Genomic DNA, 23,040 nt, shown 5'->3' on the forward strand with positions numbered 1-23,040 from the left:
TGGATTTTGATCTTCTTAATTTAGCACATATTTATAAATAAAAGCAGTTTCCCTTAAGAATAAATTAAAAGGATATTTTTAAGATAACTTTTCCTGATTTACATTAGGAAATTTGTGAGAAGTTCCTATGTAAGATAAGAAGTTGGTGCTTTTAACAAAGAGGTTGCATGATATTACTCTTGACTACTACATCATCTGTCATAGATACCTGTTTTGCAATAGCCCAAATCCAGTCCTACCTCTATTTCATCCAGTCCAGCTTTTCTTTCGAGTTCATATTTCTGTCTGAGTACAATAACCATATCACTTCAGTTATTGCCTGTCATAGCAAACAGATCAGACATGCTTTCTGCCTTCTCTATACAATGTATCTACAGTGGTTATGTAAAATATCAGAATAAACTGTTACATCAAGAAAGTCTCAGACAACAGGATTAAAACATTATGGTGTGACATATATAGTATAGAATTAGAGCCACCCTACCTGACTAGGCATACATGTGTATATGTTAGCTAGTATATATGGGGCTTGGAAGAGATTTGAGGAATTGAAGACCATTTTAATTTAAAAAATAAATACAACTATAATCATTTCGGGATTGAGTGGCACATGATCATCTTCTTTCAGCCATAGACCAGGCCAAGGGAAAATCCACCCCATCCCCCTCCATCAAGCGTTTTATTCCTTAAAGCTATAATGAGATCAGAGATAGCTCAGCTTTCCTTGCTTCTCTACAGGCTTGTATCATTGCAGATGTTTGTGGAGAGGACATAATTGTTTAAAAGCTCTAATTTTATTACCCTCTCTGCCATCTAAGCTGATTCTAATGAGATTAGGAAAGTAGTTTCTTACTTAGATAGGGTCAATTTATCTCAGAGGAGGTAGAGAAACCAGGCACTAAGGGCGCCAGTGCTGGCTCAGTGCTCAGAAATGTTGATGCGCGGGCTCGGAGACTTGCTTGTGCAATGTCCTTCACCACATTCAAAGGCAGGGCAGAGCGACCCATTTTAGTCATTCCTGTTCCCTTTGCATCTATCTGGAAACAGCAGGCTGCCACATTCCCTCAAATGCACTTTATGCAAAAGGAAACTCGTGAACATGGGCACTGAGCTTGCACCACATCAGCCTGGGATTATCCCACCAGGCCTCACCTCAATGCAGCTGGAAACCTGGAGCTTCAGGCAACAAGGTGGTAATGTGATGACACATTTGCCTGTCAGGTCACCTAAGTGTTTTCATCATACATGACCAGAAAAGGAGAAGCCAGGAGAATTTGAAGCTTGTATAAGGAAGGTGGCTTAAAGGTCAGAAAATACCAGGACACGACTAAACCCTCAGGATCTCTTGTGAAACAATAATAGTAATGGTAATAGTCATATGAAGAAGAAAAGGAAGAAGAAGAAGACAGGAAGAAAAGCTTTAAAGACATATTGTTGTAGTGATTGGCCAGTGGGCTGAGGTTAAAACAGGAACTGTTCAAATTGTATTTTCATGATTGCAATAGTAATATTGCAGTATTGCTCTCTTCCGTATTGGGAACACTTTTTTTTCCACGGCTGTTGAAATCAGGTGTTACAACCTTCTAATAAGGTGGTTGCTTTTAGGTTGTGGGTCTTCACCTCTTCTGTGACACCTCAGTTGAAGAAGTGTCATTCCCATTTCCTCTAAGTGTCAGCAAGGTTGGTTCCATTTCGAGATTTCCATTCTTTTCATTCCTTTCCTTCCTTTCATACCATTTTTACCTTATTTTCTTGTTTTTATTTTTCTTTTCCCAATCTGCATCCACAGTGATTCCTCCTTCCTGCTCATTTCTGGTACCAGAGATGGAATGGAAGATGCCTGACCAAATGCAGGTCCCCATTTTACCCAGTGGAAGGAAAGAGGTACATCTAGATTAACTGCTAAAGCAGACTGGAGGACTAGAAGATCATGCCTGTTTATTTCCTTTGACTATTAGGAGGAGCCCATACTGACTAGCTCTTATGTGAAAGCCTGTGATGTTAGGTAAGATGAATCTCACTGGTTCTTTGAGATGCTTTTGAGACCTTCCTGTGATCTCAAAACTTTAAAATGTAAAGGTTTTAACAGATTTCTATTTTTGAGGGAACTCTAGCATTGCAGATTGGAAGACAGTGTCTGTGTCATTTCAGGTATCTCCTCACCTTCCAGATCTTCAAAGGTATTTTGTTCTGTGACTCTTAAGAAAAATCTGAATTTTGTCCTACTTATAGTCAACATCATGTTATACTACATGCACTACTTTCCACTTGTATACAGTGAAAATACAGTTCTGGGAGTATCTTTAACCTCTCTGCCTTTGTGGTAAATCTCCATGCCATCAGAACACAAAGGAAATGTTTCATTTGCACTGACTGAAGGAAAGATGAAGATGAGGAGGGAGAATATGAACAGAGAAATCATAACCTTCTATGAGTCATGCTGAATTTCTGCACTGGAAAGAAGTGTAACACACTCCCTTTCTGGGTCGTTTAGTTCAGGCACCTTTTGCTGTGACTCTATAAACAGGATACACACAACCTTAAAGTTAATTGATAAAGAAAAAGCTAACTGGGGTTTAACATGCTACAAGGCTAAACATTGATATACTCAGCCTCCCCTATAAGACACCTCGCAAGTCTTTGCTGGTCAGGCAGTCAACAGTCAGGTGAGCAAGGACTGGTTTCTACTACTCCTTGTGACAGACACACAGTGCTGCTGAGCTTCCAGTTTCCACATCTTTGTTTTTCTCTTTAGGACTTTATATATTCTCATGGTGGTGTTTTTCTTCTTGAATTCTTGAGCTGCTATCCATCCCCATCTCAACTATTGTGCCTTTGTTCGTCATTTCACTACTCTTATCTTGCACGTCTCTGTTCTTTGAACTTTCTCACAGGTTTTTTCTCCCAAATTAGCAATTTCCCGAGTCCAAGCCAAAGTTATGTAGCTGATCTATATCAGAGCTGGATGATGGATTACAGAGAACTAAATTTTTAGGGGAAGAGGTTATAAATATGTTTGGTATAATAAGTTATTATGTGCAGACCTGCAGGCTATATTTTTCTGAGCACCAAAATCAGCATTGGTAGTGAGGATGAGTATTGCTACTATAGGATCATGGCACCATGCGCAGCCACTTTTGGTGTCATTTGAAATGGCTTTTTTATCACCAGCCTTGTGTGCAGCACATTTAAACTGCCCCTATATTAGCATCTCTGACTCATCCCCAGTGTAGCTGAGCCCACTTTTGTTTTGTTCTTCCCTTCTTCTTCTCCAGCCACAGCAGACTCAGCTTCCACTGCTGCAGGCAGAGCAGAGAACTCCAGTGCTTCCTTTTGAGTGTGTTTTTCAAAGCTATTCACTCAAGGTGTCTTTTTTTTTCACAGATGACCTTATGAGACTTGTCTCTTGCAAAGTTAAATGTGGTATTTTTATATTCTTTAAAACAGGGTAGCTCTACTGCAAATGGACCCGCACTATGTGGGTGAAGGATACATTCCCATGATGGATGGTGCCTTAGCCAGTGTAGCTGTGATATTTCTTTTATCTGTCCATGAACATGTTGAAGACTCAAGGCAAGATCCAGCTTTTAAAACACAATTAGATGCAATTTGGTCTCTAACTCCAACGCTATAGTTCATAAAATGGCTCACCCAGTCACTTAGATGCTCTGAGAGCCCTGTACATAAAGGTGCCACTGGAAATGTGCTAATGTATTTAGTGTGCACTCCTAGATGGGCTGGCTTCTTAAGGTACCATCCTGGTCAGCTCAGTCACCCCTTATTTCTACCTTTTTGGGTCCAAAATCGTGCTGTCCCACATTCCTCGAGGGGCTAAATCATGCAGGAATTTGTGAGTGTAACCAACGTGGAAACATGGAAGGCAAGAGAAGATAGACACAATGCTCTGACAGCAGCTTTCGCTACAGTGCTTATGCCTTCATCCACCATCTGCACAGCAACTTGGAAGTCAGAGCTCTCTCCTATGGGGTAGGAAACCTGAGTTCAGCCCCCCCTTAAATGCTGGCAGTGCATTTCTCCATCCCCACTTCCCACAGAAGTGCTCTAAGGTGGAAGGCATCAGGGCAAGATCATGCTCCACCTCTCTTGGAAGGTCGTAATGCAATAAAAAAGCAAGTGTCTTGAGGCCAGAAGAAATATGACTCCGTATCAAAGTCTCCTATGGAAACTGCAGCCTAAAATGCTTCTTTTAGCTACTGTCCCTTGTAAAATGCTATCCACAGAAACTAGGACTGGATCCTAAATTTATCTTTCCTCAAGTCAGTACCCAAAGTGTGAAAGCCTCTAGTCTTCCATGCCATGACTCCCATGCTCCTAGCAGCACAGCTGTATTGCATGCATGTATACTGTGGCCCCACTGGCACTGTGCTGGTTTTGCTCAGTGTTGGAGAATTCACCCTTTCTACGCAATCCTTTTTCAAGGTATCTGTTATGTTCAGCACTAGTGAAATAATAATAGAAGTAATAAGGATGGCACAACAGCAACGGAGCTGTATAAGAAATGTGCTGCTCCAGCAGATGATACCAATTCGGCCTCTCAGCATCTGCTTTTTCCCTAGAGCCAAGCAATATCTATAAGATGTTGAGATGCCTCAAGTGAAACATTATGTCACCTAAACATAGCTGAGTATGTTCAGCTGAATGTGACCCTTCGCCAGGTGTCTGTAGTTGTGCTGATGGGATTTGGATGTATAATGAGAAGCCAAATTTACTTGAGATACCCTTGCTCTGCAGTGCCAGTATCAGGAAACAAATGACATGAGAGTAATACAGTCCTGTGCCCATACTGTACACTTAAGATTAATTCCCTGTAACTGAAACTGATTGTTCTCATAAATCTCACCCTGCTTTTAAGCTAGGACATAACCTCAGCTTAATTGATATTCGTGCTTGAAGAAAAGACAAAGAAATCAATTTGGCACGTTGAAAGCCTCCAGGTTTTTCAAAGAAATACTTTTTCTGGTCAACAAGCTTGTCTTTTTCACAGGCACAGAAGATATACCTTTAATAATTGCACACATAGATATAACTCTCCTTGTTGGGCCTGGAATAACAAATATCTTCTGGACACATCCTTCTTGCATTCCCCTTCTCTTTCCAATGCCCTGGTTTCTGAAAACTTGCACAGATAACTCCCGTTCTTTCCCTTGCTACCTCACTATTAAGGTACCCATTTATAATTATTTATCCTCATGCATACAATCAAGATCTATGGTATTACCTACTAAAATTTACCTATGCCATTCCCATTCCTATTTTATCATTCTTTAACCACATCCACCCGCTAAAATCCTCAGACTGGGGCTAAAGTGCACAAATTGCGTGGACAAATTCATTTTAAAACCAAATCTGCAGTGTGGATATATCAGCATAGATTTTACAATGAGTTTAGAGTGCAGGTAGAGACTGCCCACTCATCGTGCCTTGTAACACACACTGCTTCAGTGTCCTACAATTTATGTGCAAAGTATTCTTAATATAGGAATCACACTGATTTCAAGGGCAGTTTGCAGAGTAGTGTGACTCTTCGCTGACAGGGAAGGTAAAGCCTGAACGCCCTCTTCTCACAGTATATGAGCTGCAGCGCAAGCAAGGAGTTGAAATCATTCCAAAAGAGCTGCTGACACAACAAACACTTCGACGAAGAGATTTTTTTTACATAGTTCCTTGTAAAAACAAACACGTACATGACGTGTAAATGCATCTTGACATAAGAGGTCAAAAGCAGAGCCTTTCACAGGAAAGGGCTAGTTACTTTTCCTTCTAAATGACCGAGTGACTAGGAAAGGTGCAAGGAGACAACCCTGGAGGCTGACAGTCCCTGTGCAACCAGTTACCTTCCTGGGAAGCAGCACACAATCTCTCCTGATCTGATCTTATGTCTCTTGCCTGCACAAGATGAGCTACCTCTAAGGAAGAAAAATTGGAATACGGCTGTAGCCACACTGCGCTCATAGAGAGCCATGGTGGGCCAAGACCGTGGTGCTGTCTTCAGGCCATTCCTGCACTGAGTTTGCTAGCACTCTCCAAACATTCATAAATGCACTAACCCCAAATATGGGTCTATCTGGAGGACACATCTGAGGCAAGAGTGCAGGACCATGCAGACAGGTCAGGAACAGATAGGACCAAAGGACCCGTGATGAACAAGAAGGTCCAAGGTAGGTAGCAAGGTATCGAGCTGGGATTCATCCCAGCTGATTGTAGTAGTCTTCGTAGTAGTAGTCATCAGGCTTTGGTATCTGAGCCTGGCTTCAATGGCCTTTACAGTCAGTGAAGAGAAATTATCGGGTGATGTCCTCCAGACTCAGGGCATCTCAGACAGACTGGGCTGAGAGGAGGTCTAGCAGTAATTTTGCCGTTTTCCAGAGGTTTCAGCTTCCAATGGTTTTGGGTAATCCTGCTGTGATTTAATACACAGATTTCTCTGTTTTTTCCAGCACACATTTCTGTAACTACAGTCACCTGGCCAGTAGCCAGTCTCCAGCAAAAAGGCAATTTCAAGTCAATTTAAGTTGATATTGGAATCACTGATGTTCATTTGTACATTTGACTGTTAAGAAATTATTGCAATTTATTTTGCCCCTAGACTGTATTCTGACCTACACATTAGTGCAATTTTGCTGCTTAAACTCCTTTTTGACATCAATTTATCACCCTGAAGCATTCACTTACCTGTCATTTTCTGCCAGTGTCACCTTGGTGTCCACTGCCTGGGGTTGTATTTGCCTCTTCCTCCTCTTTTACTTTACTGCCCTGGTTGTGTGGCTCGATATAGTAGCAAGTCATCACTGTCGCAGCTGTCTGACACCTTTCAAGCACAGAACAAAATAAAATATTGAGTGATAATAAGTGAAAATGAAACATAACAATAAGACAGATCACTGCGATGTTGAAGTTCTTGAATCGTAGTGTTGTTCTCCTTCAGCTGTTCCAATTTCACAAGGTCATCCATGCAACCTCTGTCTTGTACTTGAGTAACCAAGGCCAGTACTGGACCCACAGCTATTCGGCACAACATCAAGTCTTCCCTGTAACCTATCAATTTGGATGATCTCTGGCCAGTTTAAGGCAGATTGTGTACATCTCTACTGCAGCCCATTGCCATTTTGATGAACAGCACCAGAGTAAAAAGAAGAAAGCAGCGAGGGCCTACTCCTCCATTTACTTACTTAGCGTGTCCTCAACAGCAGAGTCCCTGTAATATATCTGTTACTAATCAATACTTGATAACAACCACAGTGAATAGTGCTAGAGCAAGACCAAAAGGTTGCATAGCATCCCTCTGCAGGACTTTGAGGTAAAAAGAGATGGTTGAATATACAAGAAGAGAGCTTACTATAGAAAGCAAAATGGGAATGTGACTTGTAGCTCTGACTTTGTAGTGCTGCCATCACAACCTCAGGTTCCCAAAGCATAGAGACAAAGCAGCACTGGAAGAGGTGTTTTTTTTTGTGATGAATGAGGGTATTTTTGTGATGAGCAAACTGAGACTGACAGTGAAGGAGAGGGAGTGGAGGCTTCCCACTGTAGCTGCAATAGCACTTCATGGAAACGTGGATTCACCATTACTTGCCCTGAAGTTGGATGCTCATAGCAAGACTGATGCAACCCAGAGCAGAGATGAGGTTAACAAACCACGTCCTAAGCTAGTGAGAACTGAGACTGCTTGAGTTTATAGAAATTGAAGATCTCTGTTGTCACTGCTCTGTTTTCAGTGTTGTGCTGGAGTGTCCTGCCTTAAGCAGCTATGGATGGAGGATAGCGAAAATATTAAGTCCTCCCCTGGTCATTTATCGTCTGGACTGAGAGATCTAAATCTGAAGCTGACTGTAGGAATGGATGCCAGGGCACTTTGTGATGTGGTGGGAAACATCTGGTGCACCTGGGTAGGTTGCAGGGAGCAGCAATGCTGCTGGTCTGCAGGTCTGAGGGTCTGTGGGCAACTGGAACCTGGATTCACAGAGCAGGGCAGAAGAGGTGGTGCCTGAAATTTCACTTGCATGAAATGTAGAAGGATGAGGGTTTAAGTAGGAGCCAAATACATAGGTTTAAACTGCAGGACCCCTAAAGGCTGTTTTTCCGTTTCTACTATATTTTTAAATGATTCGTTTGCAAGGAATTCATCCCAAAATTCCTGTTAGTTTTCGTTACCACCCAGACAAGTGAAACACTTCATGAAACACAGTGCCTGAATATCCATAAAGTTCATTGGTTTTGGGGATTTTTTTCCTCCTTAAAACTTGAAAACTATTTGTTTCCCAGCAGTAAGGATGCTTTTGAAGCTCCAATTTAGCTGCAGGCAGTGATGAAGGGGAAAGGGAGAAGCAAGTACACAGTTAACTGCTCCTTTTTCTACGAAGAGTAATTCTAGCCCTGAAATATGCTGTGGCTAGATTGTACTTCCAGGTAGTAATGGAAAGTAGCCAGTGTGAACAGAAAGGCCTGCTGGGCTCATGCAACTCAGGCCTGCAGTTCAAGGTCTTGTTGTCGGTGAGTTTTTCCCACATGTAATTCTAGAGTGAGGCTCTGGTAAAAGCAGTGTTCATCTCATTATCAATTTGATTTTTGTGACAGCCTTGCTAGAGCCCTTAATTTCCTGTGTTAAAACAACAAACGAGATGACCCAACTGTAATCTCTAATAGGTACCATGGGTCAGCAATCATTCATTTGTTATAGTGCCTCTCACCCAAAGGATGGAGATGAAAATTTGTTCTCATAATGGCAAAAGCTGTAAATTAGTTTTATTTCACTGTTAAATCTGGAGGCCAGAAAATTAGGATGACCAGCCTTTAGCTGGGAAGAAAATGTGTCAGCTCAAGGGATTTTCTGCATTAGGCAAAGAGGCAGCTCATTAAAATGATTTCGTGGTACAAACCCATTAAACAGTCATAGTGTCCTTTCCCCACCACCCCTAATTTACACTGAGTTGTGATTCTCCGGCTGCACTGAATTCAATAGGACTTTTCAAAGCCTAGATGTCCTGGCGCAGTCATCCTAGTTGCAGTTCTAGCCAATAAAGAGAAGTAAACATCTCCTGTAAGTGCTGTGTGGCAGTTTTGCCTTATCCCAAAGCTGGGGAAATCCATGATGGAAGTGATGAATTGCCATAGTGAGGTATTTTTCATTACTAGGGGAGCTTCAGGTTAGTACTTTGAACTCAGCTTTGGACATGTCTATTTTTTAGACACATACACTTAGGTGAGACAAATCCCACTCAAAAGGTGGGACACAGGTCACAGGTGTCTCTTCCGCTGTGTAACATGTGGCTTTTCAGGTGTGGTGATGCCATTCTGAGTTAGGTGGACTCCTTGGGGGTTGGAAACTGTAGGCAGAGCCTTCATTGCGTATTGTAAGGATGGAAAGGAGGGATCTGAAGGGTTTTAAGGACAGATGGATACTAGGTTGGCAGGCACATGAAGGGCCTCTGGCCACTCACTGAACCAGTTCATCTCACTAAGACAGCACAGAACTGGGCTAGCAAATACAGCTCTTGCCACAATGTCCTACTACCAAGCTACCACTTTTCCTCCTTCCAGCCTGTCAGCTCTTTGGAAATAGGAAAGGGATCTGTCTAGGAAAGAAGTGCTGAAATGCTTTTGATGTGCTGAAATTAGTGGTCTATCATCTAGTTCAACAACATGTCACATAGAAAGCTCTATGAAGCTCCTTATAGGAAGTCGAAAATACACTAACAACAAAACAAAAATAGAAAATTCATGACCTCCCCAAATCCTCAAAACTCATAAGCATAACAAAATAGGCGTGCAATTAGTCACTTGTATAACATGCAGGTTTGTTATATCACACAACTAGATGATCTTATAAGAACTAGTAGTAAGGTGCCTGAACAGGGAGCAACAAGATGATCTCCCAAAGAACAAATGAGGGTAGGTAGAGGAGGGGCATTTAAGATGGCTTTGAATACAAACGTGGCACCTCTGCCCGCTTCCTACAGCACTATTATCCCCTGCAGACATTCCCCCTTGCTATGGAGCAGGAGGGAGCCGGCACAGCCAGATCCTGGCCTTGTAAGACAGCGAGGAGGTAGCTGGTGTGGGAAGGATTCCAGGGAGCCTGACCCTCAAAAATCAGTGCTAGAACTGCCTGGTGGCAGGGACAGGCCTGATCACATGTGAAGACCAACGCTACCTCCTGGCTGGGGAAGACTCTTTTGTCTTAGATCTGAGGCATTTTGGCAAGCTAGGGTGGAAGAAACAAACACTGCTGCTCTCTGTGCTCTGCTATTTCTGCAGACTCAGGAGCTGTCAATCAAGAGCCTTTCCATAAGCCTGAATGTTAGCTTATAAGGCTCTTTTTTCCCCCCCTTTTTTTTCTTTTTTTTTTTTTTTCTTTAACAAAACCCTTTAAACTTTTCACTCTATTAATAGAGATAATTTTCTTGCTGTAGGTGGAACATTTTCTTCTTTGGCTAAGCTGAACCTTCTTTCTGTTCTTTCTTTCCACCTGCATCCTCCTCTTATGAAGATAACTTCTAGAACTATTCTTCAAGAATTTGAGGGGGAGGAAGAAGAACGAAGAGACTATGATTTGCACAGAATTAAAAGTTGAAGTATTCGTGACATAAGCCAATTGTTTCTACTTAAATGTCCCTTTACCTTCCACAAAAGAGATATCAATGAGATATTGGCATACATTACTAAAAAAAAAAAAAAAAAAAAAAACAGTTTTTCATGCCAAAAGTCAGTGACTTACTTTGCGTTTCTGGATGGTTTTCATTTTTTCCCCTATCCTAAGATGGACTGCACAACCTCAAGCCACACACAAATGACAGCAAAATAATGCAGAATTTGGGGTTGCCTTGTAATAAGGAGAACTTGCTCATTCACCACCACATGTTCTCTTTTGAAGAGATGTAAATATCATGAAATGAATGAGAATAAACTGCAGAGGAGTCCTGCTTGCACATATACCATTTCACTGTCATTTGTGCTCTGCGAGACCTCAGCTGAGACCAGGGACCTGTTGCCCTGCCTGGAGCACAAGACAGTTGTTGCCTGCAGGGTTTTTTAGTAGTTTGCCAGATAGGCTGAGGAAGGATACGAACCCAGGTGGTAAAGCACATTCCCTCTGGAAAGTGAGCCCATGTCTGCAGAGCCCCGGACCACTGCTTTCATCATTATGCACAAATAGTTTTTACTAATCCCTATTACTTGTTGTAATTCCTTATTCCTTGGGTTCATATGAGAGGTCCCTGAGTCTTGCCTGGCAGAGACGAGGAGGCAGATGTGACTTTGTGCCCTTCTTGCCTAAAGACACAGCTCTCAGGAGTAAATCCTAACGCAACTTTTGGAGCAACTTAAAACTGCTACATTGCTCAGTGATCGTTGCAGAGACACAGGCCATACGGGACGAGCCTGCAGCCAGCTACAAGCAGGAGCTGTGGGAAGGGAGAGAGGGCCAGCAGCTCTGCGTGCCCAGGTCTCCCTTTGCTCAGCCGAGGTGTCCCCAGAGCGGGACCCCTGCTCAGCTCTGCGCTGCCTGGTGTGAAAGCAGTTACCCTGGGACCATTAAAGGAGCCATGTGATGCAACCCAAGCACCAAATCCATGGCCAGCAGGTGTGTCTCGTTGGGAGAGGCTTGGAGGCATGGGTGTCACCATGAGGGTGTCACCATGAGGCATGCTTAGCAGCCACCACCTTGTCTCCTCTCTCCTTCTGGAAGACCAGGAATGCTGGTGTTATTGTTGGGGTATGTTCCTGAAAGAGCAGTTAGTGAATCTAAATGTCATATAATTGTGGTAGCTGGAGGTTGTCTGATGGGAGGGAATCATTTCTATTGTCTCAGGGCAGATTTGGTCTAATTATTGCAGATGCCAGCAGCAAATCTGCCCTTGTTGGAGACATGCTGTTACTGTAGTAACTTATAAATGAATATTGGATGATGAGTTATTAGAGCCAGGCTGAGCTGGTAAGTTTATGAGCACAGTGGGTAATCATTTCTTCCTTCTTTCTTTCTTTTCTTTTTTTCCTTTTACATATTATTTTTTTGCCTCAGCATGAATGTTAAACACAAAAGCAACAGGTCAGATATTGAGCTCTTGTGAACTTTACCTCTCCTATCAGACAGAGCAGATGCAGCCTGGAACTATTTTATCATTCAGCTTTTAATTAAAGCCTATAATGGTTTTGCACTTTCTTAAACAGTCTTTGTATAAAACACAAAGTGGATAGAGGGTGAAGCAAATCTTCAGATCATTCAAAAATTTTTATTAGCTGTTTTTACATATGCAGGCTACTTGTTGTACCACTCAGAGCCACAGCTAGCTTTGCATCAGGAGAGAGGTGGTGTTTTCTAAGAACAATCCTGATATGTTGGGGACAGCTCTGCAGAAGAGATGATGAGTCTGATGGGAGAAGTTTTTCCTACCTGCTGGGTCCCCCTGCACTAAACTGGGAGTGGAAACATTCAGATTATGTCTAATGATTATGTTATGTTCAGACTTTGCCTACCAGGAGAAGAGCAAGACCGGGTTGCTGGCTGGCAACTGCCTGTCTGTCTGGTGCTCTCCATTCCCATAGCGATCATCTCCATGAGATCTACTATATTTACTCAAAGCCAGGATGCCTTTTTTTTTTCAGTTATTACTTATCATAAATCTAAGATTCATCCTCAGTTAAGCTCTTAGAGCAGGCATAGGGGCCGCTACCCTAAAGCAGCTGATATATATCAACTTTCTCACCAGCCAGACCTCTGCAGATCCAGATGCTTCCATTTTATTCTCATGTTTTTCACATTTATTTTGGCAAGGAAATAACTGTGCCAGATGCTCCATGGGAATCGCCTGTGTATACGGTTTTGCTTGTATATACTCAAGGTAATTTATCTCTCAATGTGCACACAGAAAGCGAGCTCAACTTAGCTACAAAATGATACTGCACAGAAAGGCAAATACAGCAACTAAACTGGGTTGACTTAAACAGGGATTTTTGAGGGGTCTCTTGTGTCCATGATCCATCTTGATTGAGGATTAAGGAGAAAGCACATGTCCCCTCAGTCTGAAACACAGGAAGGGAAATGTCAGTGTCCTCCTGCCTGGAATAGGAATGTTTGTTGGATGTGGTTTTAAAGCATAGGAGAGAGAGAGGACATAACCCCTCATACACCTCATCAGTATCTATGCCTGAGTCTCCCTCACAAAACATGTTTTAGTACAGACTCTGTTCATATTTCATTACAATTATATTGTTTTTAATATATTGAAGAATGTCAATTTCTTGATTTTTTTTCTTCTGCACTTCAAGACTGCATGACAGTTTACATTGAAAACCCTTATTTTTGAAAAGCAAGCAGGCGGTGTTTTGAGAGTTTGAAAATAATGTCTTTCTTTCCATCTGGAATATACTTAGAATATGGCAACATATTTTTGTTGCATCTGTAACTACTACTAAAATGACTTTTTTTTCCTCCAAAACAACCCTAGAAATTTATGGTCTTACCCAAAATTCCGATTCCTCTTTGATAGAGGGAAGTGCCGTGCTAAAGTGCAGATAGGGCCTAAAAGAGCATTTTCTCATTATGCACAGAGGTGCATCATTAGCATGAGGAGAGGCATTAACACATCCCATGTGCTGTGTTACCCGGTCATGCCTGATTATGTTGCAAAGCGAGATTAGCAAAAATGAGCTTGAAGTTGGACTCTCGCTGTCATTTGATTGTGGGGAAAATAATTTCTTCCACTGCCAAAGCTGCAGCTATTATTCAGTACTTAAGAAATTCAGCCAATGCATTCATAATGAATAGGATTTTCTGTAATTAAAATTTTAAATAAATCCCCAACATGAGCCCTGGTTTGGATTTCAGATATGGAAGTACTGCTTTTGACAAAATAGGTTGAGGATATTTTTCCCTCCCTTCTCCTTCTCTTTTCTTTCATTTAAGAGATTAACAAAATATCTTTAGCATGCTAAAAATAGCAGGAGAGAAATTAAAGGAAGGCCACAATGAAAAGACTGATATATGAATAGAATACTGTTCATGTTACCCTCATAGTTCTTTAGAGCATCAGTCCCTGGGTGGTGGGTGTAAATAGCATGTGGGCGGATGCTGGTGGGTGGTAAAGCTTTTATGAGTCAGAAATAAGATGAGAACTGGAAAATTATTGGAAGGACTTTCCATACAGATGAGAGGAACTCACCCTGAGAAGCCAGAGAAGAGAAGGATGAGAGTAGGAAAAAAAATGTATAAGTAGCACATTGCACAGTCAAAGAAAAAGACAATTTGTTTCAGTAGAAACTCTGAACGTCAATGTGGGGCTCTTGCCAAGAGGCATCCACTGCGGATAGCGGCCCAAGATGGGAGCTGAGACCTTCCCACCCTCTTCTGCATGCCTGGAAATGCTCTCACAAAATCAGAGGTTCCTGTTGCAGAAGAGATGACAAGAGATGAGAAAAGTGATAGCATGTTGGTGGGTAGTGTAGCAGGAGGATATCACATTGCACTGGAGAGCAGGACTCCATTCATGCCTCTGCTTCACAAGTCCTGTGTGATGCTGAAGTCGTTCACAGCCAACTGTTGGTGGGTGCCTGCCAGCCACTTGATCTCAGCTTTTGACTTGCTCAACCTAAAGCCTTGGTAGCTGTATCTGAGGATAATGAAGGCTGCATTTGGAAGATATCAAGGGCTCTGTGAAGCATATTTACTCTGAAAGGTTGGGTGTTGTGTGATACAAGCCGAACAAATAAATAGTATCTGTATATTTGGATCTTTAATCCCTCTGTGCCTCAACTGTTTGTCCCTAACTTTGGAAATGAGATGCCATTATATTTTACTCCACAGAACTCCACAGAAGGAAACCAGGACAAAGTGAACTCCCTTCCTATCAGAGCCAGTTTTTAAATATGTGTAGGTCTCAAAATGGTCTCAAATTTGGAACAGCAAAAATAAGCTTGTCTTCAAGATGCATAGACTCCTCACCACCTTGCCAAATTCCAGCCTCATAATATTATTTTTAAATAGAAAAAGTACCAAGATCCTTTAACCTGGATAAAAGAACACATTTCTCCCCCCCATATTATTCTCAGAAACACCCAAACCCGATCAACAAGTGTTATGAGTCTCTATATAAATAAATGTGTGTGTGCACATGTGAGTGCATATATAATTTAATATACATTTTAAATCCAGCCTGAAACAGATACTCACTGTGAAAGGTGTCACCCCAAATGTGTTAAATTTTACAAAGATATGCACAATAGAAAATGGATTTTAAAATGGGAAAAACCTTATTCAGAGGCAGTATTAGCACAGATAGGTAGTAGTAGGCTTGTAGCAGTGGGGTTGAGGAGAGCCCTTCCTAGGCTCTCGTTTTCTCTAAAGGTCCCAGCTGGGAACTAGCATGGTGAGCATCCAGAGTGGGGCTGGGATGTCCTCAATAGAACCTGTTTTTGCCCAAATAGGTTATCTAGGGACTTCACACCATGGATAAAACAGAGCATAATGAGCTCCTGGTGTAAAGATGTGAAACATCAATATGGAATAAATTAGCTTTTGGATATGTTTAATTTGAGGTCTGGTTCTAGGTTTGCAGAGAACAAAATGGAAGAAAATTCATTCATACACTACTTACTTAGAAATCACTGATAAAGGAGGAAACTAGAGTTGAGCCACATGCAATCTCAGCCACAAAAAAGGTACTCGGGAACAGGGAATTGCATGAAAATTTGCAGTCTTATCTGCTTTGACTGACAGAGGGTAACACAGGAGCAAGCTCCTACTAGTGCTGCTGAAATTCAGAAAAAAAAAAGCTCTGAGAAGAAAAGACTTTGGACCCAATGAAAGGAGCACTGGCTTAAGTTGTAGTTGATCAGAGTGTATAGAAGCTGGACAGAGGTAAAAAGTCATAGTACTGTCTCTTGGTTAGAACTGGCTGTGGTCTCACATGTCTGTTAAGCTGTATTGTCATCTCTGCCATTTTCTGCATTAGCCCTTTTAAAAGCTCCACCTTGATGGCCTTCAGACTACACCCTTGACTTCTCCAAGCAAATAGCCAGGGCCTTGGGTGAATTAACGAGTGTTTGCAAAGTTGTATGTGATCAGACAGTAAAATGTAGTCACACGAGTGTAAAGTGTCTGGGAAAAGATGATTATTCACAGCACTTGCTTTCCTGTCAGACACCCTTATCGACTGGGTGGTGAGAGCCCTGTTGCCCTCACTCACAAAGATATTCTCCTCAGTGTGCAGTGTTCGTAAACATACTAAAGGTTTTGTTTTTGCACGTTATGTGTGTTGTTATAAATAAATATATGAATCAAACATCCATGATCCCTTTGTAACACTAGAGAACGCTGGAAATTGCAGGACGGTGACATTTAAGAACTCCTTCAAAGAACTGAGCAGAGGCCATTCTTCTGAGACATGGCGGTGCAGTTCACCCTCTCCTTATGCCACGGTCTCAGGGTCTGAGACCTCTCCCAAGTGGGAGGCCAGGATACAGCCTGCCTCTTCTCCTGAGGTTTTTGAAGCCATCTCAGCTCAGTAATTAGGATTCTTGTCATGAGACTGCTTTGGGTAGCAGCAGTATTAACCATTCCTTTTGAAACTGTGTTGATGTGTAACAGAGAACTCAAGGCTTGAAGGATTCATGAGGGAGCTGGCACCTGCACTTCCCTTGACATGGACATTGCTGCCTTCATTTCCAGTACTTTCACCAAAGTTGACCTGAAGTGTTCAATAGCTTAAGTAGGTGTCCTGGAGTGAGGAGCAATACCAAAGCCTTCTCTCCTGAGTGGGTGCACAGACTCCGGGAGCAGAAGCATTATGGTTGGAAAAGACTTTCAAGATCATCGAGTCCAACCATAAACCCATCACAAACATGCCTGCTAAACCATGTTCCTAAGTGCTTCATCTACATGTTTCTTGAACACTGCCATGGATGGTGACGTCCCACCTCCCTGGGCACCTGTTCCAATGCTTCACTGCTCTTTCCGTGTAGGAATTCTTCCTAATGTCTAACCTGAATATCCCTGGCTCAACTTGAAGCCATTTCTTCTTGTCCTATTGAAAGTTATTCTGAAGAAGAGATTGATCCCTCACCTCACTACAACCTTTCAGGTAGTTGTGGAGAATGATAAGGTCTCCCCTGAGCCTCCTCTTCTCCAGACTAAATAATGTAAAAGTAATGAATTTACTCCAAACTTCAGTCTTAAACATGGAAAGAGAAAAGATTTCCATTCTCAAGGTTCCTGTAGATCCTATTCAGTCCCTGGTAAGGAAGAATACATAAAGTACTTTCATATATATGTGTGTATGTGTATATGTGCATGTATATCCATATCTATTTATCTATCTATAGTGTCCAAAAGACAAAGATCTGGCCCTCACGCATGCTAGGAGAAGTGGAATAATCACCCTCAGTGAACAGTGGAGTTGGGACTGTGAGCGTGCCCACTTATCCTTCCTATATGTCACTTTAAGAAAGCATTTGGAACTTGCAAGCTAAACTTCTGGAGTGTGAGGAAACTGCACCTCTTTCTGGCCCTGCCATTCTTTGGGTGTTCGCAATGAACTAACACCACTTAAGTCCCACCTTGTCTCCCACATGTGTCTAATGGATTCCCAGGAAAATGTCAGACTCCTTGCCCGGCCAAAGCCTTTAACAGGGAAACTATTCTGAAAAAATGGACAGCACATCCAGATTTTTTATATTTGCTAATAGAGCTTTTCACAGTTTTGCTACACGGCCTAATAAGCCTTAAACATTTCCAGCAGTGCACAGTGCACGCTTGTGTGTTTTACAAAATGGTTGTGGCTATGCAAATGCACAATCCCATTTCTCACGTGCAGCTGTGTCTGAGGCTAATGAAGGATGCATTGGGAACATACTAAGTGCTCTTTTGCTCTAAAAAGTTGGAGGTTGTCTGATACAAGACGAACAACTAGATATGGTCAGTACATTCGGATCTTCAGTCCCTCTATGTCTCAGTTCTTTGTTGCTCCCATTTCTCACTTTAGTCAGGGCTGCTGACACCTTTGGATGGGATTACTGTAGTGTTTTTTATGAAAGGAATAACAGCTGTGCTCCTGTAAAGGGCCTGGCTCTGGACATATGTTTTAAACATGGTCTACAGCCTGGGAACAGTTTACATGTTCCTGTGTCCTAAGCAGGGCCAAGTGAGAGATGGCAGCTCTGCTCAGGAATGAAGGCACAGATATGGGCAGCTTGGAAATCCACCAGTCTTAACAATGAGGTCCTCTCTGAGGTGGGGCAGACAGCAGCTGAGCAGGGCACTGCTGAACATCACGGCACTGATGAGCATAGGCAGAGACTAGGGAATGTGGACATCCGAAACAGGGCAGAGGCACTATGACCCAGAAGAGCTGAAATCTCAACTCAGGAAGGAGTCAGGGTGGCTTACTCAGATATGGGTGTCTACCAGATAGCATCTACCTATAGGTAGGTAGGATGATAGCATGTCTACCTCCATGGCCCGGAGGGAATCCCAACCCTGCAGTCCATCCACAGTCTGGTTTTGCTTCTCAGCTCCTTTACCAGATCTATCCTTTGACCTCCCCTAGTTTTCTGTTGAGTCACTGGTAACTCTGGTGGAACGATGTTCGGGAGCCACAAGTCTACACCTATGTGTGAAAAAGCGTCCTCTCTCCCCGCCACTATGCTGTCTCCAGCGTGTTACTCACCATCACCTGGATTGTATAAGACAGAAGCACCCTATGGTGCTGCAACTGTCTCCTGTCTGCAATGGGCTGCTCTTCTCCTCCTTGGCAGGAAACAAGCAGATCTGCCCCTGTGGATGGGGTCAATCCCGCCTGCATTTCGAGAGCGGTGTCCAGGGGAACATGCACTTGATCTATCTTGAGATGCGCTGAATTGCACTCTTGAGGTCTTCACAGGCTATAAAAAGAGGTGATGTAGTTCAGGCTTAGCCATCTACTCCTCAGATATCAAACTTAGAACAGATGAATCATACCTAAGGCGATTTGTCCGGTTTTTAGAATAAATGTGTTGAAAGGCTAGAGGAGGATCCAGAAGCAATGCATCCTAGGCTTGCTCTTTCTTTCTTTCTTTCTTTCTTTCTTTCTTTCTTTCTTTCTTTCTTTCTTTCTTTCTTTCTTTCTTTCTTTCTTTCTTTCTTTCTTTCTTTCTTTCTTTCTTTCTTTCTTTCTTTCTTTCTTTCTTTCTTTCTTTCTTTCTTCTCTTCTTTCTTTCTTTCTTTCTTTCTTTCTTTCTTTCTTTCTTTCTTTCTTTCTCTCTCTCTCTCTCTCTCTCTCTTTCTCTCTTTCTCTCTTTCTCTCTTTCTTTCTCTCTCTCTCTTTCTCTCTTTCTTTCTCTCTGTCTCTTTCTCTCTTTTTCTCTCTCTTTCTTTCTCTCTTTCTTTCTCTCTTTCTTTCTCTCTTTTTCCTTTCTAAAAAATACAGCAGGTATTTATAAATCTACTCTTTGCCAAATGAATTGTTCTTGCAAAGAATTACATTATAATAAACCGCATCATTAAAAGAAAATTGTTCTGTGAGCATCAGAGCCTGGTTTCCTGTGGTTTTGTGTCTCATGGCTGGATTATCTTGTGTCTAATGAAGAGCATTCTGACTGAAGCCTTTTCTCCTGTTCACAAAGACGCTGTCTCATGTGGATTCTCTGGTGTCTAATAATGTAATTGGACTCAAGCTGCAGTTGTTTATGTTCTCTCATGTCTGACAATGTAATTTTGCCCATATGACAAGCTATGCCTCTCTGGAGGCACAAAAGACTAATTCTTCTCCACCCTGTGCCACTTTTCATAAAACTGGTTGAAAATTAATACCTTTGTGATTTCTATCACACTGCTAAATTTGACTGAAATTGGCCAACAGTCTAAAAGATTATTGAGAAAAGGACTAGACTGGCAGAAGAATATTATGAGCCTAATTTTCTTAGGTAATCAGTTTATAAATGGTGAAAACACTTGAACAGATTAAACATGGAAAGAATGCCCACAAATATTTGTTTAAACATTTAAATGCTTGATGTAATCCTTCTTGTGCCTGCTTTGCATTTCAACTTTATAGGTTCAATTCATAGTCATGCAAAAGAACAGCAAGGGCACAGTATCACACTAGCCACGATTTTACTTTAAAAGTGTAAGTGAATATTCAAATAACAAAATTTTCTGGGACTTTTTTCACAGAGATAAGGATTTTTAAGTTTTTCTGTCATTTAGAAAAAAAATGAATTTAGAAAAGGAATATTCAAAAATTGAGAAACTAGGTTTTGAAGATTATTCTCACCTAGTGAGAGAATAAAAATAGGTCATATGGTCTGTTCTGGAATATCAATGTTTTAAAAAAATTGAACTGAAAAGAATATCAGAACAAAAATTCTTTGCTGAAATGATTCATGAAAATGTTTCAAAAATGTGGAAGAAAACTGTGATTTATTTTCACACACGCACAAGCACAAATCACAAAGGAAAGAAGTGAGATCCACTGACTAAATTGTTCATTGCAATTTATTTTCCCAGTGCCTGAACCATTGAAACGTGATTATCATAACATGATTTTTGGAGAGACTTGTATTTTCTTACCTCGGATACAGTTCAGATGGATGAGCTACCATTGCACTCCATGCTAGGGTAGCTTATCAAATTAGGAAAATGCATTTTTAAATTCAATTACATCCTCTGTGGAAATGGTTCCTCTGACTCTGGTAATCTTTGGAGAGGAATTATACACAGTCTATAAAGTTTCACATTTCAAAATCTAATTTTCAATGTTATTCAAGAGGTTAATTTAAGATTCATCTTCCAAAAGAGGAGTTAAATAAAATGGATAGAAGGCTGGAAGTTGTGGAGTGGTTGAGAGGTTTATCAGCATGTGTGTATGAGTTCATTAGTTTTAATTAGTATAATCACTAATGTTGCATTAACAGTTTGGTGAGAGAAAGTAATTGCTCACACCCACTGTATTAGATTGGGAGATTAGAATTCATTTTATGAGGCAATTAGCATTTCAGGGATTTTCTTAAAAGGTTTTTATGATCTGCCATTCCAGTAGCCTTCACCAAAAGAGTTTAAATTAACCATAACTTTCATCCTAATGGGATGCAAGAATTAATGCAGAGTTAAGAGGGAACCAGACCGCTCCTGCAGTCCCACCATGATAAGCAGGCAGCTGCAGAAACAAACCTCGATTAGTTTATAATGACCTGCTTTTCTTCCCAGATAATGCTAGTCATTCATCAGTCCTTGATCTCTTCTTGGAAAAGTTATATTCCTGAATTTTATACAGCAATGTGGCAACAAACAAAAAAAAATGAGGAGAAAAAGAAGAACTGTAAAGTAATGGTTTGAAGTAATAATTCTCCAAAGAAAGGGCTGGATGGTTCAGTTATTGCCTGCTTAATTATTGTTCAATTATAGTCTGTTATTTTTTGCATCAAATGTCAGAGGAAACAGAAAGGCCACTCTTTGACATCTGGTGCCGTAGGAAGACCCATGCATGGGACAGCATACATAACCCTGCCTGCCCGTGATGTCCCTCTGCCAGCTGCTCACAAACCAGAAAGTTGCATGGAGATCCAGGACTTCACAGTCCCGGCTGGCAAGGGACCTCTGCTCATTTGAGGACTGGAAGAGTTCACCCGAGAGATTGCCTTCTAAAATGTCATGAAAAGCAAAAGTACAAACTGTGCAGAGAAAAAATGACTGCAGTAAGAACACTGAACCTGCCATATCAAAGCTGTCATGAGCAGCAGCTAGGTATCCATAGAAAGGTGTGACAACACACAATTTGCAACATATGTAACTACTATTGTACTGGATTATTTTTTTCTTCAGTGAAAACAAATTCTGCTGAAAATAAGTCTCAGTGAGAGAAAATAGGATCCAAATGGGCAAAAAACCCATATCCATGATGGCTTTTGATATGGTAAAGAGAAGCATGGCTGGTACAGGTTAGTGAATGCTTCCACTGATGGAAGATGAGAAAACAAGAGTTGGGCCTCAGGTTTTGAGTTGCCATTTGCACAGTTGCCCCTGTGCTCTGCTCTGTGCTGGGTACCCACCGCATCCACTGCGGCAGGTGGTGATGCTGGAAATGGCCCTGAAGCCCTCACTACATTGGGAAACCTCCCATGCTCTGCGCCTCTTAGAACTGCTCTTCCAGGCTGTGCTGGAGCAGATGTCTCAGGTTTATGCCCTCTTTGTATTTTCAAGCTGTCCTTTGCAAGCATCTGTGAGAAATTTGCTTTGAGGAGAGATGCTGATGCATTACAGGGTTTCAACAGACAGAGCATGGGCATAAAAGCCTTAATTTATCCCACCTAACCACAGCATATAACTTACAAATCCATAGCAGACTGTAAGTAACTGTCATTTGAGTATCAGGTGAATTTCTTAAATGTTCCTTAATTATATGTGTAATTAAACATACATATTTAAACAATATATGTATACACATGCAGATATGCTTAAATATACACATCAATGCACATATGTGTATATATGTATACATCTGATGTATATATATGCACATACTGTTACTCATTATACATAAATATATCTTTTTCCTATTAGCATTGTAAAAGGAATTCAGAGGGAGAAAAGGCCTCTCTACATTTATATGCTTAAAATTCCGGTGCAACTGGACAGATTGGCTCTTAGTCTTAGTCACCTGTGCCGAACACCAGTGCCCCATTTAGGAGGTGAATTATCCTGCGTAAGATCTGAACCAGCCCTTGGAAGTGCCTGCCTCCTCCTATTAACTGCAGATAGTCTAAGGTAACCAGATTTCTGCTTCATACGGCTGCAGTAAATGCTTAAAATCAGGTTGAATGAAGCATGGCCATCATGCCTGTGCCTTAGGGTTTCTCTATGCATAGAGTTATTGCAGGAGAGCCATTATTCTTTCCAAATAGCACTGCATGTGCATACGCTTTGAGTAAGACTTACTTCTTTCTCCTTGGCAACATCTACCTGACAGAAACAGAGGGGTGTGCTTCCTATGCCTCCCGTGGAACTGTTCTGCAAGAGTCACTGCATTTTCAGTTAAGCACCCTACCTTAATCCAA

At 41.6% G+C, this 23,040-nt stretch overlaps 1 protein-coding gene across 1 annotated transcript in view; it reads left to right on the plus strand.

Moving 5' to 3' along the window:
• Nucleotides 1-23,040, plus strand: part of SIAH3 (siah E3 ubiquitin protein ligase family member 3) — a 44,071-nt gene that overhangs the window by 19,280 nt on the left and 1,751 nt on the right. The window lies entirely within an intron of this gene.

Source organism: Tinamus guttatus, unplaced genomic scaffold (assembly GCF_059628265.1).
Source record: "Tinamus guttatus ecotype Peru unplaced genomic scaffold, ASM5962826v1 Tinamus_guttatus_pri_ptg000112l, whole genome shotgun sequence".
Taxonomy (NCBI): Eukaryota; Metazoa; Chordata; class Aves; order Tinamiformes; family Tinamidae; genus Tinamus; species Tinamus guttatus.